Below are 27722 nucleotides of genomic sequence, written 5' to 3'. Positions count from 1 at the left end.
GTAAAAATAAATAAAAAATAAAAAGTTAAATTCTTTATATATTTTTGTGTGAAATACAAAAATATTTGATAATTTTAATATTTTATATTGTTATGGTGTCAGTATAATTTGTCACTAACTTATTGTAAAAAAAATTAATTATATAAAGACGATGTTTTGTGATTTTTTTGTAATTATGAAAAAACCAAATGTGCAAAGAAAACAAAAATAAAAGTAGAGGAGTGTTAGGAGACTAACAAGTTTTTGTGATTTGTAGTCATTAATTAGCTATTATTAATGGTTTTTAATGGTGTAAAATTACATCTAATAATGTAGAATTACTCACTTTTTCGTTGTTGGCCAGATTTTAATAAAACTGCTGGCTCCTTGGACTTTTTCATAAAAGTATTCATACAACGTGCCTCTTTTCTAATTTAATGTGTTGGATACAAATTTGACATACATGGAGAAATTCTTTATCGCTCTGTCAGCATAAATTTTGAAGAAGAGAACGCACGCACTAAAATAGCAATTATATTTATCTCCTCCTTTAATTTCTATTCCTCGAAGAGAGAATCGTTCAATTCTCGATCTATATGAAAAGATAACTAACTGCAGCTTCATCATATCATATTATTTATTTACTAGTACTTGCTTTCTCTTCGTCTGTCTTTGGATTGGTGCAATCACAAGGGTTGAAACCTTTCTGAAGCAACTTCTCAACCTCTTCAAACTGAAGCCCTTTGGTCTCTGGTACCAATAGATAGATGGCAATGAGCCCAATTGTGGAAAACCCAGCAAAGAGGAGGAATGTTCCTGCAGCCCCAAGTGCATGGATGAGGGACAAGAATGTCAAACTCACTATGAGATTAGCACACTAGTTTGAAACTGCTGCTATGCCTCCACAAATTCCCCTGAATCTCAATGGGTAAATCTCTGAGTTCAAAACCCAAGGCACTGATCCCATTCCAGGAGAGTAGGCTAGGATATATAGTCCCAACACTATAACTGCAAGCACTCCAATTTTGCTTGGGCATCCATCAGAAAACCACACGCGCTTTTGCTCACCGCACACCACTCTGACTTCCTTTGTTTCTGCCAGGCATGCTCCCGGAAGATGCTGCATCATGTTCATTGATTATGTTAGATTAGATTAGACTAATACATAGATATATATAAGTTGAAAGAGATAAAAGTGATGAACTTACATTGCCCCCGGTGCTGGCACAGAACGCACATTCAGCTTTCAAACATTTCATGCAATTCCATGAAGAGACATTAGGGGCATCAAGATAAGCCTGGCATGTAGCGTTAGCACCAAAGCTTAGGGTGTCAACGTTGTCAATTGGAGGAGCGGTGGTAGCTGCCTGATAGAAAACTCCGGTGAGAGTGAGGAGGCAAATGATTATTGCAATAAGGGATAGAAGCATGAGCTTTCTCCTTCCATATTTATCGATGCAAAGCATGCTGAGGATAGATCCAACAGCGTTGAGACCAGATGTGACGAGGGAGAGTGCAAGTGCGGTAGATTTTGATGCAATGCCGGCAAACTGAACAATGGTTGGGCTGTAATACATGACGGTGTTGATGCCAACGAATTGTTGAGTGACTTGAGCAGTTACGCCTGCATACAATCCTCTTCGAACAGCAACATTGCTGAAAGCAGCCTTTATTTTTTCTCCAAGAGTTTGACCGATCAACCCTTCCTCTTGCTTCTCTTGTTCTACAGCTTCTCTCATTGCTTTTAGCTCCCCTTCAATCTCGTCTGCTCTGTAAATCTTTTCCAAGATTTTCCTTGACTCATTTTCTTTTCCCTGGTTGTACAACCACCTCGGTGACTCAGGAAGGGTCAGCATTAAAACGAATTGAACAACCGCCGGAAGTCCAGCCACCCCAAGCATCCAACGCCACGTTCCAGGAGTCTGTATATTATGTTAAATAGTTTAGTCAAATATGTTAAGTTATCTAATCTTTTTTAGTTATTATCCGAGTAGATATATATATACCTTGGTGAATGCAAGGTTGATAAGGTAGGAGAGGAACTGGCCAAAGGTGATGAGGAGACCATTGATACAAACGAGAGCTCCTCTAATGGCAGCTGGAGAGGCTTCTGAGATATAGAGAGGGGAAGTCATGGAAGCTATGCCAACTCCAAAACCAACCAAAATTCTTCCAACGACGAGGACCCAAGGAGCAGGGGCAATAGCCATGACTATTGCGCCAAGAAAGAAAACAATATCAGCCCCTAAGATAGAGGTCTTACGACCGAGCATGTCGTTCATCCATCCACCAAGTGCAGCACCAATGATGGCTCCCGCTACAGCCATACTTACAATGACTTCCTGCAACCATAATTTCTTATCAACTTCTACAAAGTCCTCGCGAATGTAAAGCAAGGCTCCTGAGATAACACCGGTATCGTAGCCAAAGAGGAGACCTCCAATTCCGGCCGATAGAGCAAGGCGCATGATGTAAGGCGAACTGGTTGCTCTTTTCCAGAATTCCATGAACTCTTGCTTACTCGCTGCCTCCGGCCCTCCTTCCATTATTACTAATCACCTTATTAATTTAATGTCAACCCTATTGATGATTTCTAGCTTACCTCTATCACTTGTACTCCACGCTGAAAATATTATCATTCGATCAATCATTGTTTATTTATGCATGCAATTAATCTCATGCATTTCATAACATCATGCAGACTTTCAATTATAAAGTAAAATTTCATCTCAACGATAATTAATCAATAATATCTATTCTTTCTTATTCCGATTTTAACACCTTATCAAAAAGATAATTATTATTGTTCTTAATTAACCATGTAGAGTTATGATCAGCAACACAAAAACAATTAGGAATATATCATATCATATCATTATTATTTATTTATATATAAAAAAGTACAATCTAAAAAAGAATAGAGATAAATTAAACAGATAGAATATGTTACGTACTTGTACTATAGAAAAAGCTGAGAGAAAATAAATGTTACTACGGAAATCATAGTCTCTAATGTTAAACTTTCACAAAAAGTTTCTCAGATCAGTTGTGTGGTATTATACTTCCTTTTGTCTCGGAAGTTCGAAGTTATTGTCTTGTATATTGGTTCAAACTCTGTATTTTTTCTCCTTTATATATAAATCTTTCACATTAATGGCAGCTAATATATTCATATCTTTAACAAACAACAAGACACAAAAATTTGCCTTTATTATATTCAATCCTGTCTTAACCGTATATTAGTTTTCTTAATCCTATCCAATTCTTGTTTTGTTTTGTTTTTTTTTTTTTTGTTAAAATTGATCTATTTTTTCATGTATCTTATCTATTTATAATCTAAGTAAAGCTAAGTTCTCTAACAAAATAATAAAATAAAATAAAAAATAAGAATAAAATAGCTGCTTATTTTTTTATTTTAACCAATATATAAAAGTCAGACCTTTCAAGTTATTTAATTTTATTATTACTTTATTCGGAAAGACAAATAAAATTGTGCTGGTGATACACTTTTAAGGAGACCAATATCACTTTAATATTTTGAAAATTTTCAACATTTTATTATATTCAAAATGTATTCTCCTTTCTCTAACCAACAACAAAAGTTAATTAATCAATTCGAAACATGTTTCGGGGTAAATATTTATTTGTTGAGGTGTTAAAAAAAATAGTTTGTACTAAATTTTAATTTACTCTCTAATATTTTTTAGGGTTAAGTATGATTTTGGTCCCTAACGTAGGGGCCAAAAATCAATTTTATCCCTGACCTTTTTTTCGCAACAAAATAGTTTCAAAGGTTCTAGTTTGTTTTAAAATCGTCCCTTGCGTCAAAAAAAATATTTTTAAGACAAAAGTGCCCCTGTTGGTTGCTATTCCTTCATAGCATTCTCGCAAAATCATTTCACCTTCCCCAAGCTAGCCATTGTTTGAGAAAAGGATTGTAGAGTGTAACGTGTGTGTGTGAAACCCTTCGAAGGCCTTCTTGCGAGGACTGTCCGGTGTTGGTAGCTCGAGCGAGGGTGCCAGAAAACTTCCTGCATTATTGACTTGGTTTCGTTCTTACAGATAGCCCTTGGCGAGGTAAGCATTTTTTTAATGCAATTTCTCCTTTGTTGATGGACGTAATGGGTGTGTAGGGTTTAAGCTAGGTCGTGCGAACCTGTGTGTAAGGCTAGGGTTTGCACTGATTATTTTTGTTGTTGTTATTAGTTGGTTTACTAAAGCCCTATCTTGATTAATAGGGTTACTCGGGAAGGAGATGGCTCTGTTTAACATTAGGGTGCACCATGGAGTGCATTCGGATATGAGAACGGTGTGCTCAACTACTTGAAGGGTCAAGCTACAGTCATGGAAGACATTGACAGCGATCGGTGGAATGTGTCTGAGGCATACGAGTAGCTGGTGCAGCTTGGATACTTGAAGTCTGCCATCGCCGCGTTATGGTACAAAGACCCAACTACGGATGATTATGAGAGTCACTTGAAGCTGTTGAAAGGTGACATAGAGGCAATTAAAATGTGTACCATAGCAGGGAAAAAAAGCTTTGTTGATCTATTTGTGGTGCATGAGGTTGGGGATGCCGAGGGGTTTCCAGAAGTCGGTTATCTGGATGTGGGGGGCGAAACTGGAGGCGTTCATAGTGAGGAACCTATAGGTGGTGGTCTAGAGGTTGTGGTGTTTGAAGGTAACGAACAAAAGACTGATGGAGTTGGGGTTGTGGTTGAAGCCAAATGCTAGAATAAGGATGGTGGAATGGAATTAGGCCAAGAGGGACAAGAGGGGGATAGTGACCATGATATTAGTGCCGAAGACACTGATGACCCAACATACTTGCCATCTAATGAAGAGAAAAATAGTGTCGAAGACATCCACTTCACTGATAGTGAGGAGGTTTATGTCTATAAAAGTGGATTTGGTGAAGATAATTTTGTGTCGAAGGACTCTAATGCGGAGGAGGGCAAAAGGGTTGTGACAAGTGATTTGGATGATGTGAAAGCAGTCGACAGTGATGAATTGGAGCAGGACCATATCATTGGAGGACAAGAGTCGGAGGCTGATGATGCAGAGGAGGCTGCTGAGGGTGAGGGGCAGAGGTTTCCAATGCATAAATCTCAAAAGGACATGGAAAAGTACCAATGAAAGGTGGGCACATTGTATGAATCTCGGCAAGAGTTTAAGGACATAGTAGCGGCCTATGCAGTCTAGACAGCTAGGAACATTAAATTCAAGAAGTGTGACTTGGTGAGGGTCCGGGCTGTTTGTCAAAAAGGCTGCCCCTTTTGGTTATATGCACATAGGGTCGGTGAGGAATCCACTTGGCAACTAAGAAGCATGAATCTCCAACATACCTACATGCAGACACACCGGGTTAGAATTATGCACAGCAAGTGGTTGGGTACCCAGTTTAAGAAGAAAGTTGAATCCAACCCAAGGATCAAGGTGAAGGAGCTGGTAACAAGGGCACATAAAAAATGGAACCTGACCGTTACAAAGGCAATGGCAGCTAGGACAAAACAAAAGGCTTTGAGTCAGACATTTTTCTGTCATTCAAAGCAGTGCACCTCATGTCCCTCTGCAGAAGCTGAAGTTGATGGCCAAATTACCTCCATCTCAGTGGGGGAATCTTTTGGATTTGCGTGTCAACTCTTTTGTTAATTATGTCTTAGTACTTTGCAAATAATGTTTGTATTTTGGTATTGTCTATTTAGTTTCAGAACATTACTTTAGTTACAATGGTTTCATTACTGTATTTTGGTATTAAGTGTCTTAGGATACTTTTGTTGAGGGTTGCTTCTCTGTGCTTTGTTACACTGCCAGGACATCCACTGTATTTTGGTATTAAGCCTGTGGAGGCAAACAGTTAATTTGTGTTTGTTTGAACTTCTCATCAAATGAAATATGCCATTAGTTAATTACTGAATTTTTAGGTACTATATTCAATGCTTTTGTGCTTTACTCAGGAACTACATTTAGATTACAAATTAACACAATTCACCATTAACCAAGGTCACATTTTGGACAACATTAAACAGCACTTTCCTTCATTAATTCAAATAGATTCAAACATGCTACACCCCTAAACCATTGTAACATCACAAAATACCCTCAAACTCTACCCCTACATCACAACAAATCTCATAACATTCCCTACCGAATCATCTATAACTTAGATGCATTCCATTTGGGTGCTTTAAGTTATATTAATTCTGCAGCAATAAGAACAAAAACCCCACCCAGCCAACAATACATAGAGTAGCAACAACCCAAAGCTTCATTTCCATCTCCTTCAATCTGGTCTTTGATTTCGTTATCTTCCTCCTAGTTCTTGCAATTTCAACCTCCTACTGAGTACCTCCAGGTTTTGGATCTGCCCATCTGAAGAAATGACAACCATCCTGAACCTGATAGAAGCCACAGAGACATATCAACAAACCCCAAATTCTCAGAGCCACAATCTTACCTCATAGTATATGCAACCCCAAAATCTACCGAACCCTAGCGTTGCTACTCTCCGTCGACCTTTAGCATAAGACGCTGTCGTTGAATAGCCCGGGCACTTCACCTTTGTTCACTTTCATTATTTACATATTTATTATTTTTTTATTGCTTTATTATTATTTATATTAATTAATATTATAATTCTCTGTTAAAACGGTCGTAATGGAAGCTAACGACCACAAGGGTAAAATCGTCCTAGGAACAAAAAAAACTGGAACCTTTGGGACCATTTTGTTGCGAAAGAAAGGTCAGGGACGAAATTGATTTTTGTCCCCTACGTTAGGGACCAAAATCATACTTAACCCTATTCTTTAAGATAAATTATTAGTTTTTAATAAAAAAATTGTTAGAAGGTAATAATATATGTACCTAAAAAATTGTCGGATATGATGATGTGTTCTAAAGAGGTTATGCTCCGAGTAACCATGTTAAGGAGAGAATATGGAAAAAAAAGAGAAGGGTAAAATGCTATTCCAATTTGCATCATATTAAATATATCTCCCTTACAATTTTATCTTTTACCTTCATTTGTTACATCTCAATATTTTCTAGGTCCTCATTTTTATGTATATATATAACAAACAAAAATATGTATAAATGTATACCAAAAGTCACCACAACAGTCCCATATATAGATGTATGCTGTAACACCCTAATTAGCCTAAGCTTTACCTCGCGTCGTAAAGTAAAGGTTGATCAAAGGTTACGATAGTTCTAAGTTCATACATATATTATATAGAAAGAATTGATATAATCTAGAAGCCCGATGAAGGATATAGATCAAAAACAGGATTTGAAAAGTGCAAAACATACTAACAAAGCTACTAACTTAAAGCACAAGAAACAGATATGATATAACAAAAGATAAGGAGTATAATATCATAATAATCTAGCCACGGCTGGCAGAGTTTAAGCCGGCTAGTCATGTATACAGACTAACAGAAACCTGATAGTTAAAACAGCTTATACAAGTTTTTCTCTCTCAATACAAGCCTCTAGGCAAAAGCAAAATACAAAAGTGAGATATATATATATATATATATATATATATATATATATATATATATATATATATATATATATGTAAACAGAATAAATCAAAAGGACTCCAAAAAGTATCCAAGGTCCTCCGCTTCTGTCACCATCAGAGCAACTCACCGACGTGGGTTGCGACATGCATCTGAAAAACAATAACAGAATATAGTATGAGAACCGGAGATTCTCAGTATGGTAACAGTGCCCAGTGATGTAAGATATAAGACCCCGGGACGCCAAAGGCAATCCTAGACTTCATATCCATCACAAGATCTCATCTTAAGGCATACTAAAACGATAAAGCATATATAAGTATAAGTCTTAACATAGATAAACAGGGTACTTTAATATCCAAAATTAAGCCCAAAAGTCTTAAAATGGTGTTATAGAAGCTTACAATCTTGTGGGGAAGGTGAAATAGTTGAAAACAAAATTTAAATTTGAGAAACAGGGCGTGTCCGTACGCACAGGGGTGTGCGCGCGCACGCCCAGGAGAAGTTTTAAAATGTGTGTGTACGCATAGAGGTGTGCGTATGCACAGGTGCCAAAATTCACAAAGTTGTTCGCTTGCACAACCTGTGCTAGCGCCCTCAACAGACTGACCTTCCCAACGTTTGCGTGTGCACAGGTTGTAAATCCTCATTGGTATGTGCGCGCACAAGCTGTGCTAGCGCTGCAAACAGTGAGACTTCACCTGCGTGTGCGTACGCACAGGTCTGTACGTGCGCACATGTTAAAATTCTCGAAGGGTTGTACGTGCGCGCACATACCAGAAATCACAAAATTTTGCAACTTTAGAGAATTTTTTATTTTAACACCAATCTTTGAATGATCATAACTTCCTCCACAAAAACCCAAATCTTACTAACTTTATATCAAATTGAAGGGTTTTCAATAAGCTTTAATTTCAAACTAATTCCAATCAATTTTGAAAATTGAGGCAAAAAGTTATGATCAGACAAGGTTCACCAAAAATCAACTTTTACCAAAAGTAACAAATTACCAAATTTTCCAAATCCTCATACCACATCCAACCAAAATAATACCAAACTCTCATTTACAACACAATCTACCCTCTTGGGTCACAATTTACCATTCATATCAAATTTTCCACCACACTTCATCATTTTCAATCTCATTAACAAACCTATACATCACAAACAATTTTCCTACCATCACATACACCCATTCTCATTATATCACTATCAATCTCCATCATCAAACTCATTCATGCTCTATGTTAATACTCAATAATATTCGTTCATCCAAAATCATAATACATCATATCTCAACATCATTAATCAACAACATTACCAATATTAATTCATCAAACCTCATTTATCCAACCAACATCAACAACCACATCAAATCAAACCTATCTATAAGTCACTAGCCTAAGTATCCATGAATATTATATACTACATAGAGAAAACCAAAACCATACCTTGGCCGATTCCCAATATGCCAAAACCCAAAATTAAGCACAAGCAAGCCTTCAACCACAATCCAAACTTCCAATGTAACTCCAACGAGCACCAATAAGCTCCAATATTCAAGCTAACATCACATATTTCACATAAATCAAAACCTAATACTCACAATTAATTATTTTCACTAGTGTTCTTGAGAATCTTACCTCATCCACTAAAATTTGGGCTAGAACCCAACATTTTCTCACTAAGGAGTAGCACCTAAACAACCAAAATACAAGGTTTTCTCAAGATCATCACCCATCAAACTCGAAATCTTAGGGCATCATAAGGGAAGGAGAATTTCGAAATACTTACCACAAAGCTTAGATAGAAGTGACGGGCTCGGCGAGAGCTTCCCGTAGCCGCTGACGGCATGCGAATCGGAGCACCGTAGCTCGAGATATCACGGATTGAAGAGAAGAGTGAATAGTGTTTTAATGGAAACCCTCCTCTCTTCTTTAATCTCTGTTCTGCTCTGTGTGTGTGTGTTTAATGGGCTGAAGGGTTCATTAATGGCTCATATATATTGGGCTTGGGCCCAAATTGGGCCCGATCCAACCCGTTAGTGTTTTTAGCCCGTTTGACCCAACTTCGGGCCAAACCTTAAAAATTAACGCCCGGTTTTTTACTTATAATATTTTTCTAAGATTTTTGGCTATTTTCACTTTTTCTCACGCAGCACCAGGCAGACTTGAACCGGTTCAACTGCTGGTTCGCGGTTTTTCACAATTTTTCGCAGAAAACATATTTTCTGACTTAGAAAGACCTACTAAGTCCAAAAATCATATTTAAATCCTTCAATTCTCACTCTAATTATTCGGAACCTAATTTGGGCAATATTAATAAACTAATTAGGTGGTTAATTAGCCACAGTTCTTTCATTCTCCCCACCAAATAAGAAATTTTGTCCTCAAAATTTGGCTTTCCCATCATTATCCTTAAATGTTCCCTTAGCTTAAATCTACCTCTCATGATTCACTTCTGCATTCCTCCATGGGAGCTCAATACTCTATTTACATTCTTTAATCATATTCATAATGTCATATCTTAATCGAATTCAAGTCTATGACGTACTCATCCTTCTCACTCTTAGATTTCCTTAATTCAACCTCAATACAACATTCGCATTTCAATTCAATGCTCTCCAAATCTATCTTTCAAATAAATCAGTTCCTATTTCAATCTAAGCCCAAAGTCTTCATGATTAAATATCACAATCCCTATCTTTCCGATACAACATTTGCATTTAGTTATCACCCGATTCTAATTTATTTACCTACCCTCATGTTCACAGCTTATCCCAACACATTCTAATCTTACTTGTCACAATCAAACTTGGTCGTTAGAAAACCTTTACTTACATTACCCCACTAACTCTTCAAGTATTCAAGCCTAAGATACGTTTAGTCAACTTCCCATGACCTCTACTCATGACTATCATGTGCTATTGCATTCCATAAGCTTTCGCTGTGCTACTCTGATTTTTAGCCACTAATTAACTGACTAATACAAATATCTAATCAAGCCATACATCATCCATCGGTTTACAGGACCTAGGGTTACTTCTGAACTTTCTCAACTTGACCCAAATAGGGTTTACGCTCACCCTAAGACTAATTCCTAACTTAGAGCCTTATAGCATCTCTATGCCTAATTGAAATTCTCATCAAATTTTCAATTGTAAACAACTTTCCATAGCTCTAATTACAATATTCATCCATTCCCAACCATTTAATGCCTTCAAAGCCTAGCGACAGTTCTTATACTAACTACAACTTCACCGCCATCCACTCTTTCACACTCATGACACACTCAATCATTTCAGACACCTAAAATATTCTATTCCTCATTTTCTTCACTTATTTGACAAAATTTCAAGATCCACAATACCCCCACATCATTTATTTTGTGTCTAATTATCCAATTCTTTACACTTTTACCAATGTATATGATTCAACCTCCCTTAGACATACTAAACAACTAATAAACTTTTACTTATCATAATTAATATCAATTACCACTCAATGTCAAACCTAATCAAGATTCAATCCTAAATTCATACCCACTTATTTTTCTCCTTTTCTACTTACCTCTATACTTAAATGATTCATCCAGTACCAAATGTTACATCAATTATCCTAGAACCTACACGTAAAAACCAAAATTAAGGTGGCTATCTCTAGGTTGTAGCTTACTCAAAAATCTTAGCCTTTTAGTAGTTTCATCCATCTCTCAAGAGGTAGTCTTCTCCTTGTTCCACATCTTTATTATGAGCACAAATGCGGTAGGCTCCAGATCGTAAGTCATAACGGCTTCAACTATGGTGATGCATAAATCCCTACATCCTAATGTTACATCGGGATGCACTCCAAGATTTTCCTATAAAATGTACCAATAGATCTTCAATGGTTCATAGGGTTCAAGTAGTGCAAACACCAGCGCTGTAGTTAATCTTTCTTTTAAGTTTCGAAGATTTTCCCTCATAATCTGACATTCGCACCAATGGGAACCTTTGTGTGTCGACTCAGCCATCAGTAATGCCATTTGTAAAATCGAAGTTTCACAACTCCTCGTAAGGTCACACGCTCATTGATTTCATTCTTTGTGTTCATAAGTTGTATCCTAGGGAACTAAAATATTGATGGTTGCGTCTAAGAATTGCATGTGATTATCAAAATGAGCTCATGCTATCCGAAGGAATATAAAGCTCAAAAGAAAGAAACAATTCTGTAGGGTATCCGTAAGAAGTTAAAAAGATACATTGTTTTGGGATCGGATAGGGTTGTAGGAATTTAGAAAATGCACCAAAAAAAGAAATGGGAGTGCACCTTAAAGTAGAATTGTAATTTGGGAAGCTTCAGAGGATACAATAAAGTAATTTGAATAAAAATATGTCTGTACCGATTCCAAAAGGATATTACAAAGCCCTTAAACAAAGGCGGTTTACCTCAACAGTACAAGTTCATGCTCACATCAAGGAATACCAGGTTCGCGCGAGGATATGTGCATACAAGAAATAGGATTAGGCAAAGTTTAATTTACTCACCAAGAAGGGTTTCGAAATAAAGAGCTCTAATGCAATTTACAAGCAAAAAGATAGGTCGGTTCACAAGGATATATTGGTCCTTTCATTCGTATGAAACCTCACACCGTCATTAAGATCACCGTGCCTCCACAGCGTTACTCTGACTCGTTAGTCTTTAAGGATTTAATAAATAATGATTCGCCTACGTCAACCAGAAACGTCCCCAAGTTCTGTCGGCTCCAGTGGCAATACTTTACGCGACACAAGTGAGCTTGGTCCAAAAATTAATACTATGTTTAACACCTTTACCCTCAAACCTTTCTCTCTGTCACAATCTATGAGTAAACGCGGTGTTTCAATATCACACAATGCAGCTAAAGTTTTATAGCTAGTAATACACCTACCTCTTTTCTCAGGCTCCCGCATATGGCATTCACAGTGAATACACGGCTTTACTGTTGGTTTCGACTCGCATCCTGGTTTTTCCAACGACGGCAATTCTTGGCAATGTGTCTAAACAGTCCACAAGTATAGCATCGACCATTTCCCTTTGCCTGGTGAAACTGGGCATTGTTATTTCTTCTGAAGTTTCTTTGACCTTGCGGATGCTGAGGAGTATGTCCATCTTTCTTGAAGTTCTGTCCCCTTGGTCCAAGGTAATCATCACGTTCCCTACCAGTATTTTCCCCAGGAGTGTCCATTGACGAGACTACTATCTTTGCATATTCTTCAATAACCCTTGCCTTGTCCACCAATTCAGAGAATCTCCTAATCTCTAATGGAGCCACAACACACCTGATATCTTCCCTCAGCCTTACTTCATATTTGACGTATTTTCATCCCTCATAAGACTCAGGAGTACCCTGACTTATCCTTGAGAACCTACAGAGTTCCTTGAATTTGCTGGTGTATTCAGCTATAGTCATGGACCCTTGCTTCAGGTGTAAGAGCTCCAATTCTCTGGCCTCCCTTATTGGCTCATGCAAGTACTTTTTCTAGAAAGCTTCCTGGAATAACGCCCATGTAATGTCCACATTCTGTTGATGTAACAGTTGGCGCTCTCCTTGCCACCATTGCTGAGCTTCTCCTACTAGTTGAAAAGTCGCATATTCCATGAACTTATCATACGGTACATGTTGAGTTCGTAAGACCCGCTCCACAGTTTGGAACCAGTTGTGTGCTTCAGTAGGAGCTGTTGATCCATTGAAAGTAGGCGGGTCAACTTTCAGAAAAGTAGCAAGAGTTCTCGGGACACAACTCAAGCTGTCCTTAGCACCTTTTCCATTTTCGTTTCTGTTTCTGGCCGGTTGGCCTAACCTCTGCAAGCTTGCAGAGTCACAGCAACATTAGCTTCCATGGTATAGCGAGATTCGCCATTGCCGCCATGAATTCGGCATGGTTGTCAGCCGGTTGTTCATTCCTACTTTCTCGTGAACGTGCTCGACCTCGTCCGTGAGTGGCCATTTAGAGTTCTTGTCTTACACCAAACAATCGATATCAAGGTGATCAGTCTCAATATCAAAAGTCTAGTGCATCAATTATCCCAAAAAGGCACTCACAAACAAGCATGCTATGAAATATAAAAAGAGTAAAATATCAATTTTGTCCCCAACATTTGGAGTAAGTTCTAAAGTTGTCCCTAACATTTCAATCGTCCTATTTAAGTCCCTAACGTTTTAAAATTGACTCACTGTTGTCCTGCCGTTAGGGATCCGTTAACAGAATTGACGGCGGGACAAAATTGAGACGATTTTGAAACGTTAGGGACTTAAATAGGACGAAAACATTGGGACAAAATAATACATAGAAATAAATTTTAATTTTATCCTTCAATAATATCAATTTTTTACTATACATAGTATTCAATTATTTTTTAATCACATCTAAATAAATTACACTTAATCATATTACTTTCATTTTAAATAAATTAATTTTTTTTATAATTTAACTCTTAAAAATTTTTAGTTATCATAAAATGTTTGTAAAATGACTAGTCTATAAACTGGCAGAAAAGAAAAAAATAATATATATACAATAAAATATAAATTATATCTTTTGTCTCTAATATATCAAAATTCTTTAAAATTATAAAAAAATAAATTTATTTAAAATGAAAGTAATGTGATTTAGTGTAATTTATTTAGATGTAATTAAAAAATAATTGAATACTATGTACAGTAAAAATTTAATATTATTGAAAATATAAATTATACCTTTTGTCTCTAATGTATCAAAATTCTTTAAAATTATAAAAAAATAAATTTATTTAAAATGAAAGTAATGTGATTAAGTGTAATTTATTTCGATGTAATTAAAAAATAATTGAATACTATGTACAGTAAAAATTTAATATTATTGAAAATATAAATTATACCTTTTGTCTCTAATGTATCAAAATTCTTTAAAATTATAAAAAAATAATTTATTTAAAATAAAAGTAACGTGATTAAGTGTAATTTACTTAGAGGTGATTAAAAAATAATTGAATACTATTGACGTCGGGATTTTTACCAGTAAAGAATTTCATAAAAACAGTCGCGTTGTAGATATAGTCTCTAAACCGACAGAAATCCCTTCGTACAAACGTTTTGGTTGTCACAAGTAACAAACCCCTTTAAAATTGATAACTGAGTATTTAAACCTCGGGTCGTCTTCTCAAGGAATTGCAGGGAGGTATGTTCTTATTATTAGTTATGAGTCTGTAAATTGGGGTTTTGGAAGTAAGGTGCGAATATGTTATATGATAAGTAAAATAAAGTAATACTAATAAAATCTCTTGGCGAGGTATAAGAACTGGAGGTCATATCCCAGTTATCCTTATCAATTGTGATGAGGATTGGATTCTTCTCCCACTTTGTTAACCTCTAACTATGAAGGAAAGTTAAGTGGATGAATTAATTCCAATTCTCAACTAACAATGAGTTTGATAACTCAAGAGTCACCAATTATTTAACCAAAGCCAAAAGGAAAGAAAATTGTAGCTGCTGGAATAAAAATGCTTTTAGATGGGAAGCAATAATCATGTAAATAAAAGAAAGCAACATTAAACTGAAATACCTCAAATAATATTAATTCAAAGAAAATCATAACATGAAAGAGTTCATAAATTTAATTGGAAAAATAAATAAAAATAAAGAATTTGGGATTGAAAGTCACTCCTAAAACTAAGAGAAGTCCTAAATCCGAATCCTAAGAGAGAGGAGAGAACCTCTCTCACTAAAAACTACATCTAAAACTGTAAAAAGTGAATTATGAGTAGCCTCATTATGAATGGATGCATTCCTCCACTTTATAGCCTCTAATCTGTGCCTTCTGGACTTGGATTTGGGCCAAAAAGGGCCTCAGAACTCGTTATGAGAGTTTTCTGTAATTTCTGGTGCGTGGCCTCTGTCACACGTCTGCGTGGATCACGCGGTCGCGTCATTCGGAGCTTTTCCTTGCCACGCGGTCGCGTCAGTCATGCGATCGCGTCATGTGCGTTCTGCTTAAGGCGCGCGGTCGCGTCAGTCATGCGGCCGCGTTGCTGCTGATTCGTGCTTGGCACGCGATCGCATCGTCCATGCGATCGCGTGGATACCAGTTTCCTTAAAGCTCCGTTTTGCTTTCTCCTTTCCTTTTAGTATGTTTCCTTTTTCATCCTTTAAGTCATTCTGCCTTAGAAAATCTGAAACTACTCAACACACTAATCACGGCATCGAATGGAAATAAGAGAGGATTAATAATAAGCAAATATAAGTCCAAAGAAACATGTTTTCAATCAAAGCACATAATTAGGAAGGCAAATGTAAAACATGCAAATAGTATGAATAAGTGGGTAAAGAGTTGATAAAATCCACTCAATTGAGCATAAGATAAACCATAAAATAGTGGTTTATCAACCTCCCCACACTTAAACAAAAGCATGTCCTCATGCTAAGCTCAAGAGAAACTATAAAGATGAAGAGGAATGTAGAATGTATGAAATGCAACCTATCTATATGAATGCAACTACATGCAAAAAAATGTTTCTACCTACTTGGTTAAAAGTAAATAAGCTCTTCAAGACAAACATAAACCAGATTTCACTAATTCAAATCATACAATAAAAAGCAAGTAAACTTGTAAGAAGACAGCTCATGAAAGCAGGGAACATAGAATCAAGCATTGAACCCTCACTGGTAGTGTGTATCACTCTAATCTCTCAAGTGTATAGGGTTATTCATTCTACTCTTCTCTAGTCATGCTTTCTAAACCTTGTTCTTCATCTAACCAATCAATAATATTTAATATACCAATGCAAACGTCATGAGGTCTTTTTCAAGGTTGTAATGGGGCTAAGGTAAGGGTAAAGGTATATATATGGCTAAGTGAGCTTTATAAATTGAATCTTTAATTAACCTAAACTCTCACCTAATATACATATACTCTATATACTTTTAAATTCATGCCTAGCTACCCATAATTCCCACTTTTGTATAATTCCCATACTCATGTATCAACTTTTTCTTTTTAATTTATTACATGTGCATTGATTTTTTCATTAACTTAACATTGGGGTAATTTTGTCCCCTTTATATTATATATATATTATTTTGTTTTGTAGAGAAATAAACATAACTTATCAATGCACATGGATTTTCTATTATTTTTCTATTTTGGTTTTTCATGAGTAGGTTCCCAAATTCCTAATATTCAAATAAATTAGAAACATGTTACATTCCCTTATCAACCCATGTTCCCAAAATTTTCCCACACTTATTTGCTACACAATCTCTATCTTAAGCTAACCAAAGATTCAATTGGGATAATTAATTTGTTTTTCACTTAAGGCTAGTGATGTGGTTATAGAACAGAAGGGGATTAAAAGCTCAAGGGGCTAACAAAGGTGATGTAAAAGGTAGGCTTATTTGGGGTAAGTGAGTTGATAATCAAATATGGCCTCAATCATACACAAGCATGTAAATATACTAAACAAAGGACATATAGACTGGAACAAAATACAGATTATAATCATGGAGAAGGAAACACACAGGAATAAAATATTTATGGTTAAATAATATAACCATGTAAATAAGCTCAAAGTCTCACAGGTTGTGTGTTCTTTAGCTCAAAAACCATGTTCCAAATACAACTTCAAACAAATTTAACAAAAAAATTTTCAATTTAAATTAGTAAAATTTTTCAAAAAATAGGATCTTAAGAAGAAACTTATTATTTTAACCAAGCAGTAACTAAATGCAAAAATCAAATAAACATGAAATCAAACATGTAAATGCAACAACTAACAAATTAAGAAAATAGAGTATTGGTGTTGAAAAGAAGGTAACTAACCCCTGGAAGTTGGTATTGACCTCCCCACACTTAAAGATTGCACCGTCCTCGGTGCATGCTGAGATGTGCAGGTGGACGGGCTGCTTCAACTGTCGCTTTTCTCATCAAGCAATGTGCGTAGGAACTTGTTTGTCTCTCCCATGTGATCATCTTCCGGTTCTCTTCCTGGTGGTCATCCTGAAAGAAAAAGGGAAGAAAAGTAACCCAAAAATAAAGATAGAAATTAAAAAGATGGGTGTTAATGCCAGATAATAAGGGTCTCATTTATATGGAAGCTTCAACATGTACGTGAGAAAACAATAGAAGCCATGGCATGCCAGTAGTACAAAATGTACAACAATGGGGAAGAGAGTTGATGAGCGGATAATTTATACGCTTTTTGGCATTGTTTTTAGTATGTTTCTAGTAGGATTTAGTTAGTTTTTAGTATATTTTTATTAGTTTTTAGTTAAAATTTACTTTTCTGGACTTTACTATGAGTTTGTGTGTTTTTCTGTGATTTCAGGTATTTTCTGGCTGAAATTGAGGGACCTGAGCAAAAATCTGATTCAGAGACTGAAAAGGACTACAGATGCTGTTGGATTCTGACCTCCCTGCACTCGAAGTGGATTTTCTGGAGCTACAGAAGCCCAATTGGCGCGCTCTCAACGGCGTTGGAAAGTAGACATCCTGGGCTTTCCAGCAATATATAATAGTCTATACTTTGCCCGAGATTTGATGGCCCAAACTGGCGTTTCAAATCAGCTCAAAACTGCCCGGCGTTAAACGCCGGAACTGGCACAAGAATGGGAGTTAAACGCCCAAACTGGTACAAAAGCTGGCGTTTAACTCCAAGAGAAGTCTCTACACGAAAATGCTTCAATGCTCAGCCCAAGCACACACCAAGTGGGCCCAGAAGTGGATTTTTATGTCATTTACTCATTTCTGTAAACCCTAGGCTACTAGTTCTCTACAAATAGGACCTTGTACTATTGTATTTTCATCTTTAGATCTTTGAATCTTTTGATCACTTTAGATCTTGGTTCTTCTGGTTCCTTCTCTGGGGCCGAAGCCAATGATCATTTTTGTTCTTATGTATTTTCAACGGTGGAGTTTCTACACACCATAGATTAAGGTGTGGAGCTCTGCTGTACCTCGAGTATTAATGCAATTACTATTGTTCTTCTATTCAATTCAGCTTGTTCTTATTCCAAGATATTCATTCGCACTCAAGAACTTGATGAATGTGATGATTATGTGACGCTCATCATCATTCTCACTTATGAACGCGTGCCTGACAACCACCTCCGTTCTACAAGCAAACAAGGCTTGAATGTTTATCTCTTGGATTCCTTAATCGGAATCTTCGTGGTATAAGCTAGAATTGATGGCGGCATTCAAGAGAATCCGGAAGGTCTAAACCTTGTCTGTGGTATTCTGAGTAGGATTCAATGATTGAATGACTATGACGAGCTTCAAACTCCTGAAGGCTGGGCGTTAGTGACAGACGCAAAAGAATCAATGGATTCTATTCCAACCTGATTGAGAACCGACAGATGATTAGCCGTGCCGTGACAGGGTGCGTTGAACATTTTCACTGAGAGGACGGGACTGTAGCCACTGACAACGGTGATGCCCAACATACAGCTTGTCATGGAAAGGAGTAAGAAGGATTGGATGAAGACAGTAGGAAAGCAGAGAGACGGAAGGGACAAAGCATCTCCATTCGCTTATCTGAAGTTCTCACCAATGAATTACATAAGTATCTCTATCTTTACTTTATGTTTTATTCATATATCATCCATAACCATTTGAATCTGCCTGACTGAGATTTACAAGATGACCATAGCTTGCTTCATACCAACAATCTCCGTGGGATCGACCCTTACTCGAGTAAGGTTTATTACTTGGACGACCCAGTGCACTTGCTGGTTAGTTGTGCGAAGTTGTGATAAAGAGTTGAGATTGCAATTGTGCGTACCATGTTGATGGCGCCATTGATAATCACAATTTCGTGCACCAAGAGTGTAAGACAATATAAATTCATGTCAATGCAAAATTAATACAAAAAACATAAAAGATTAACATTGACTTAAATAATATTGCTCAACAGTGTAAAACAAGTTACCAAAATAAATTCAAGAAAAGATGCAACAGCTGAATAAGAAAAGATTTTTTTTAACACCAATGGAAAATAAAAAAATTCAGAAAAGAAAATAAAAATATGCACAAATTTAAAATGCAATGAATGAGATATGCAAATAAATTGATATTATTGAAAGATAAAATTAAATTAAAATTTATTTTTATGTATCGTTTTTGTCCCTAACGTTTTTGTCCTATTTAAGTCCCTAACGTTTCAAAATCGTCTCAATTTTGTCCTGCCGTCAATTCTGTTAACGGATCCCTGACGGCATGACAACATTAAGTCAATTTTGAAACGTTAGGGATAACTTTGAGACTTACTCCAAACGTTGGGGACAAAAATGATACTTTACTCAATATAAAAAAGATAACCTAAATAGCATCAAAGAAAAGACACACAGAGTATGCAATGAAACACAATCGATCCATCCCTCAGGCTCACAAGGACGAACCGCTCTGATACCACTAAATGTAACACCCTAATTAGCCTAAGCTTTACCTCGCGTCGTAAAGCAAATGTTAATCAAAGGTTAAGACAGTTCTAAGCTCATACATATATTATATAGAAAGAATTTATATAATCTAGAAGCCCGATGAAGGATATAGCTCAAAAATAGGATTTGAAAAGCGCAAAACGTACTAATGAAGCTACTAACTTTAAGCACAAGAAACAAATGTGATATAACAAAAGATAAGGAGTATAATATCATAATAATCTAGCCACGGCTCGTGGAGTTTAAGCCGACTAGTCATGTATACAGACTAACAGAAACCTGACAATTAAAACAGCTTATACAAGTTTTTCTCTCTCAATACAAGCCTCTAGGCAAAAGCAAAATACAAAAGTGAGATATATATATATATATATATATATATATATATATATATATATATGTAAACAGAAAAATCAAAAAGACTCCAAAAAGTATCCAAGGTCCTCCACTTTTGTCACCATTAGAGCAACTCACCGAGGTGGGTTGCGACCTGCATCTGAAAAACAACAACAGAATATGGTATGAGAACCGTAGGTTCTCAGTATGGTAACAGTGCCCAGTGATGTAAGATATAAGACCCCAAGACACCAAAGGCAATCCTAGACTTCATATCCATCACAAGATCTCATATTAAGGCATACTAAAACAATAAAGCATATATAAGTATAAGTCTTAACATAGAAAAACAGGATACTCTATCTTATGGGATTTCTATTCTAACCAAACACCGCTGTCCCGCAGCCTTCACCAACCTATCCTCCATGCGATCCCATCGCCACCGCCTTCCGAACCTCCTCAATCCCAGTAGAAATCACAATTAATTACAATGCAAGTAAAGCACAACTAGGAACATATAAAGCAAGTAGTTCAAGTAAGCAAATAGGCATGTTATTCAATTAGGCATACATTGATAAGTCGGCAAAGCAAAAAAAACAGGTAGAAGATGCACATGATGAATGCCTGTCCTATTGGCTGTGATATCACATTGTCGGTTCAATTGCCAACCCGACACATCTTCATGGAGATGTTGCCCTTCGAAATCATTATTGGGAGCCCCCGAGACATAGTGCTCGGATCACTGTCCAAGGTTTTGTGCCTGCACACTCTATTGATCCGAAGGGATGCGAGCGGGATACTCTTGCCTCAGACCTCACATCTCAACGCAAGCGAGACGAACCACCGCCCTTACGCTGCCGCCGCTACCTCGACAAGCGGGATCCAACCGCCATCCCTATCGGGCGCATAGCGTCTCATAATCTCAGTATAAATCAGTACTTCAGTGGTTTTCATAAATCATTTTTATTATAACATGGATCCATCATCTCATTCAGAGTCCTCGACTCATCTCAACCACTGTCATTTCACTTTTCAGTTTCAAACTCAACAGTTCATCAGTTCTCATTTTACATACCAGTCTACCTTCACACGCCATCAAACCACCCTCAGTACACCAAAAACCTAGGCCTCCATTTTCTAATTTTTTCCAAATAATATCATCTAAATTTCTTAGGTTCTTTCCCATATTTTAATATCCAAAATTAAGTCCAAAAGTCTTAAAATGGTGTTATAGAAGCTTACAATCTTGTGGAGAAGGTGAAATAGTTTAAAACAAAATTTAAATTTGAGAAACAGGGCGTGTGCGTACGCACAAGGGTGTGCACGCGCACGCCCAGGAGAAGTTTTAAAACGTGTGCGTACGCACAGGTGCCAAAATTAACAATGTCTGTTCTCTTGCACAACCTGTGCTAGCACCATCAACAGACTAATCTTCCCAATGTGTGCGTGCGCACTGGGCTGTGCGTACGTACAGGTTGTAAATCCTCATTGGTATGTGCGTGCACAAGCTGTGCTAGCGCTGCAAACAGGGAGACTTCCCCTGCGTGTGCGTACGCACAGGTCTGTGCGTGCGCATCACAGGTTAAAATTCTCGTAGGGTTGTGCGTGCGCACATACCAGAAATCACAAAATTATGCAACTTTGCAGAATTTCAGATTTTAACCCCAATCTTTGAATGATCATAACTTCCTCCACAAAAACCCAATTCTTACAAACTTTATATCAAATTGAAGGGTTTTCAATAAGCTTTAATTTCAAACTAATTCCAATCAATTTTGAAAACTGGGGTATAAGTTATGCTCAGACAAAGTTCACCAAAAATCAACTTTTACCAAAAGTCACAAATTACCAAATTTTCCAAATCCTCACACCACATCCAACCAAAATAATACCAAACTCTTATTTACAACACAATCTACCCTCTTAGGTCACAATTTACCATTCATATCAAATTTTCCACCATACTTCATCATTTTCAATCTCAATTAACAAACCTATACATCATAAACAATTTTCCCACCATCACATACACCCATCCTCATTATATCACTATCAATCTCCATCATCAAACTCATTCATGCTCTATGTTAATACTCAATAATATTCATTCATCCAAAATCATAATACATCATATCTCAACATCATTAATCAACAACATTACCAATATTAATTCATCAAACCTCATTCATCCAACCAAGATCAACAACTACATCAAATCAAACCTATCCTATAGGTCACTAGCCTAAGTATCAATGAATATTATATACTACATAGAGAAAACCGAAACCATACCTTGGCCGATTCCCAATATGCCAAAACCCAAAATTAAGCACAGGCAAGCCTTCAACCACAATCCAAGCTTCCAATGTAACTCCAACAAGCACCAATAAGCTCCAATATTCAAGCTAACATCACATATTTCACATAAATCAAAACCTAATACTCACAATTAATTATTTTCACTAGGGTTCTTGAGAATCTTATCTCATCCACTGAAATTTGGGCTAGAACCCAACATTTTCTCACTAAGGAGTAGCACCTAAACAACCAAAACACAAGGTTTTCTCAAGATCATCACCCATCAAACTCGAAATCTTAGGGCAGCCAAAGGGAAGGAGAATTTCTAGAATATTACCACAAAGCTTAGATAGAAGTGACGGGTTCGGCAAGAGCTTCGCGTAGCCACTGACGGCACGCGAATCAGAGTATCGTAGCTCGAGATATCGCGGATTGAAGAGAAGAGTGAATAGTGTTTTAATGGAAACCCTCCTCTCTTCTTCAATCTCTCTTCTGCTGTGTGTGTGTGTGTGTTTAATGGGCTGAAGGGTTCATTAATGGCTCATATATATTGGCCTTGGGCCCAAATTGGACCCGGTCCAACCCGTTAGCATTTTTAACCCGTTTGGCCCAACTTCGGGCCAAACCTTAAAAATTAACGCCCGATTTTTTACTTCTAATATTTTTATAAGGTTTTTGGCTATTTTCACTTTTTCTCGCTCAGCACCGGGCAGACTTGAACCGGTTTAACCGGTTCGACTGCCGGGTCGCGATTTTTCACATTTTTTTTTGCAGAAAATACATTTTCTGACTCAAAAAGACCTACTGAGTCCAAAAATCATATTTAAATCTTTAAATTCTCACTCTAATTATTCAGATCCTAATTTGGGCAATATTAATTAACTTATTAGGCGGTTAATTTGCCGTGGTTCTTACATATGCACCAATAATTTCTTATATATTCATAGTTTTTTGAGGTCATATTATCTCACCACACAACTGATTTGAGAGACCTTCTGCGACTCCTTCCACCTGCATAAGATTGATCTCAATTACACGAATTAGAAAGATACAATGAAAGTTTAACATTAGAGTGGTGTGGTTTCCATAACAAAGTTTATTTTCTCTCTGTTTTTTTCTATAGTACAAGTATGTAACATGTTTCGTCTATTTAATTTATCTCAATTCTTTTTTGGATCGTACTTTTCCTTTATATATAAATAAATAATAATGATATATAGGATATGTTCCTAAGTATTTATGAGTTCGTGATCGCAACTTTACATGGTTAATTAAGAATAGTAATAATTACCTTTTTGGTAAGGTGTTAAGATCTGCATAAGAAAGAGTAGATATTATTGATTAATTATCATTGAGATCAAATTTTACTTTATAATTGGAAGTCTGCATGATGTTATTAAATGCATGAGATTAATTACATGCATAAATAAACAATAACAATTGATTTATGATTGATGGAATAATATTTTCAGTTTGGAGTGCAAGTGGTAGAGGTAAGCTAGAAATCATCAATAGGGTTGACATTAAATTAAGGTGATCAATAAGAATGGAAGGAGGGCCGGAGGCAGCAATTAAGTAAGAGTTCACAGAATTCTGGAAAAGAGCAACTAGTTCGCCCTACATCATGCGCCTTACTCTATCTGTCGAAATTGAAGGGCTCCTCTTCGGCTACGACACCGATGTTATCTCAGAAGCCTTGCTTTATATTCACGAGGATTTTGTAGAAGTTGATAAAAAATTATGGTTACAGGAAGTCATTGTAAGTATGGCAGTAACGGGAGCCATCATTGGTGGTGCAATTGGTGAATTGATGAACGACAAGCTCGGCCGTAAAACCTCTATCTTGGGGGCTGATATTGTTTTCTTTCTTGGTACAATAGTCATGGCTATTGCTCAAGCTCCTTGGGTCCTCATCGTTGGAAGAATTTTGGTTGGTTTTGGAGTTGGCATTGCTTTCATGACTTTTCCTCTCTACATCTCAGAAGCCTCTCCAGCTACCATTAGAAGAGCTCTCGTTTGTATCAAGGGTCTCCTTAGCACCTTTGGCCAATTCCTTTCCTACATTATCAACCTTGCATTCACCAAGGTATATCTACTTAGATAATAACTAATAACAAAATGTTAGATAATCTAACGTATTTGACTAAACTATTTGAAATAATGTGTCCACATGTTATCTATCTTGATTAACTTGTGCAGACTCCTGGAATGTGGCGTTGGATACTTGGGGTGGCTGGACTTTCGATAGTGGCTTAGTTCATTTTAATGTTGACCCTACATGAGTCACCGAGGTGGTTGTACAACCAACAGAAGAAAACGGAGTTAAGAAAAATCCAAAAGATTTAAAAAGCGGATGAAATTGAAGGGGAGATTTTTCAGAGTTATGTATACCAAAAGTTTATTCAGAATCATTATGAGAAAAGGAAAATTCACATTTATTATAATAACAAAGCATGAGAATAATTTAATTTGTAGCTGGATATTTATTTCAATTGAATAATTGATGAATTCAAATATTTTTAAAATATGAGGTGGTAATAACTAATAAGTTGTAAATCAAGATTTAAAAAACTATATGTATATATCAGGATAGGAGACATAGAACGCCCTTAATCATTGCAATTGCTAATGTGAATTGAGACTAAAATCCAAGATATTTTTCTGTATGAGTGACTTTATTAGTAAGATTAACGATGTTATATTTATTTAAATTTTTTCCCATAAAAAGAGAAAAGGGGGTCAAGATACTTGGTGAATAATTACACTTTTTATTTTTAATATTAGAAAAGAATGTGTGTTTTATTGCATCATGGAGATGAGTTTTGTAACACAAAATTGTGGAAGAGAAGGAAAAGAAATCTGAGAGTTAGATTCGCAAATCTGAGGGTTACGTTTATGTTTATGGGTTTCTTATTTTTTAAACCTAAAATCTGAGGGTTTGATTTGTGTTTATGATGAGCGGATAATTTATACGCTTTTTGGCATTGTTTTTAGATAGTTTTTAGTAGGATCTAGCTACTTTTAAGGATTTTTCATTAGTTTTTATGCTAAATTCACATTTCTAGACTTTACTATGAGTTTGTGTATTTTTCTGTGATTTCAGGTATTTTCTGGCTGAAATTGAGGGACCTGAGCAAAACTCTGATAAAAGGCTGACAAAGGACTGCAGATGCTGTTGGATTCTGACCTCCCTGCACTCGAAATAGATTTTCTAGAGCTACAGAACTCCAAATGGTGCGCTTTTAACGGCGTTGGAAAGTAGACATCCAGATCTTTCCAGCAATATATAATAGTCCATACTTTATTCGTGATTAGACGACGTAAACTGGTGCTCAACGCCAGTTCCATGCTGCATTCTGGAGTCAAACGCCAGAAACACGTCACGAACCAGAGTTGAACGCCAAAAACACGTTACAACTTGGCGTTCAACTCCAAAAGAAGCCTCTGCACATGTAAAGCCCAAGCTCAGCCCAAGCACACACCAAGTGGGCCCCGGAAGTGGATTTATGCATCAATTACTTATTTCTATAAACCCTAGTAGCTAGTTTAGTATAAATAGAACTTTTTACTATTGTACTAGGTATCTTTGATTATCTAGTCTTTGACCATCCGGTCTTTTGATCACATTTGGGGGCTGGCTATTCGGCCATGCCTGGACCATCACTTATGTATTTTCAACGGTGGAGTTTCTACACATCATAGATTAAGGGTGTGGAGCTCTGTTGTACCTCGAGTTTTAATGCAATTACTACTACTTTCTATTCAATTCAGTTTATTCCTGTTCTAAGATATTCGTTGCACTTCACCATGATGAATGTGATGATCTGTGACACTCATCATCATTCTCACCTATGAACGCGTGACTGACAACCACTTCCGTTCTACCTTAGATCGGGCGCATATCTCTTGGATTCCTTAATCAGAATCTTCGTGGTATAAGCTAGAATTGATGGTGGCATTCATGAGAGTCCGGAAAGTCTAAACCTTGTCTATGGTATTCTGAGTAGGATTCAGGGATTGAATGACTGTGACGAGCTTCAAACTCGCGATTGTTGGGCGTGATGACAAATGCAAAAGAATCAAGGGATTCTATTCCGGCATGATCGAGAACCGACAGATGATTAGCCGTGTTGTAACAGAGCATTTGGACCTTTTTTACTGAGAGGATGGGATGTAGCCATTGACAACGGTGATGCCCTACATACAGCTTGCCATGGAAAGGAGTAAGAAAGATTGGATGAATGTAGTAGGAAAGCAAAGATTCAGAAGGAGCACAGCATCTTCATACGCCTATCTGAAATTCCCATCAATGATTTACATAAGTATTTCTATCTTTATTTTCTGTTTATTTATTATTATTATTCAAAAACTCCATAACCAATTATTATCCGCCTAACTGAGATTTATAAGATGACCATAGCTTTCTTCATACCAACAATCTCCGTGGGATCGACCTTTACTCACGTAAGGTTTATTACTTGGACGACCCAGTGCACTTGCTGGTTAGTTGTGCGAGGTTGTGAAGAAAGTGCTGAGTTATAAACGCGCATACCAAGTTGAATGCCATTATGTTGATGATCACAATTTCGCCTACCAAGTTTTTGGCGCCGTTGCCGGGGATTGTTCGAGTTTGGACAACTAACGGTTCATCTTGTTGCTCAGATTAGATAATTTTCTTTTTATTTTCTTTTCAAAATGTTTTCAAAAAAAATATTTTTCAAAATTTCTCATCTGTTTTCGAAAATCATTCTAAATTTTTAAGAATGAATTCTAGTGTTTCATGAAGCATGTTGAAGCTTGGCTGGCTGTAAAGCCATATCCAAATCCTTTTGGAATGAGACTTCAACTAATCACCTCAATGCATGTAATGCCATCCTAAAGCTGGCTGGCTATTAAGCCATGTCCAACCCTTGGATTGGAGTTTTACGCTAACATTGAAAGATTCCTGGTATTCTTCTTAAAAACTTTTGAAATTCTTATTTTCTTTTTCCTATATGTTTTCGAAAAAAATATACAAAAATTCAAAAAAAAATATAAAATCGAAAAAAATTCAAAAATGTTTTGTGTTTCTTGTTTGAGTCTTGAGTCAATTTTTAAGTTTGGTGTCAATTGCATACTTTTATTTTTATTTTTCTAAAAGTTTTCGAAAATTCA

At 36.5% G+C, this 27722-nt stretch overlaps 2 pseudogenes; one reads left to right on the top strand and one right to left on the bottom strand.

Moving 5' to 3' along the window:
- Positions 1–616: 616 nt before the first annotated feature.
- LOC130933426 (inositol transporter 4-like) lies at positions 617–2525 on the bottom strand (annotated as a pseudogene).
- Positions 2526–24192: 21667 nt separating this feature from the next.
- On the top strand, positions 24193–25025 carry LOC130933418 (inositol transporter 4-like; annotated as a pseudogene).
- Positions 25026–27722: the final 2697 nt, after the last annotated feature.

Source organism: Arachis stenosperma, chromosome 1, assembly GCF_014773155.1.
Source record: "Arachis stenosperma cultivar V10309 chromosome 1, arast.V10309.gnm1.PFL2, whole genome shotgun sequence".
In the NCBI taxonomy this organism is placed as follows: domain Eukaryota; kingdom Viridiplantae; phylum Streptophyta; class Magnoliopsida; order Fabales; family Fabaceae; genus Arachis; species Arachis stenosperma.
The sequence above is the reverse complement of the archived record's forward strand: the minus strand, read 5'-3'. Positions and strand labels throughout refer to the sequence as shown.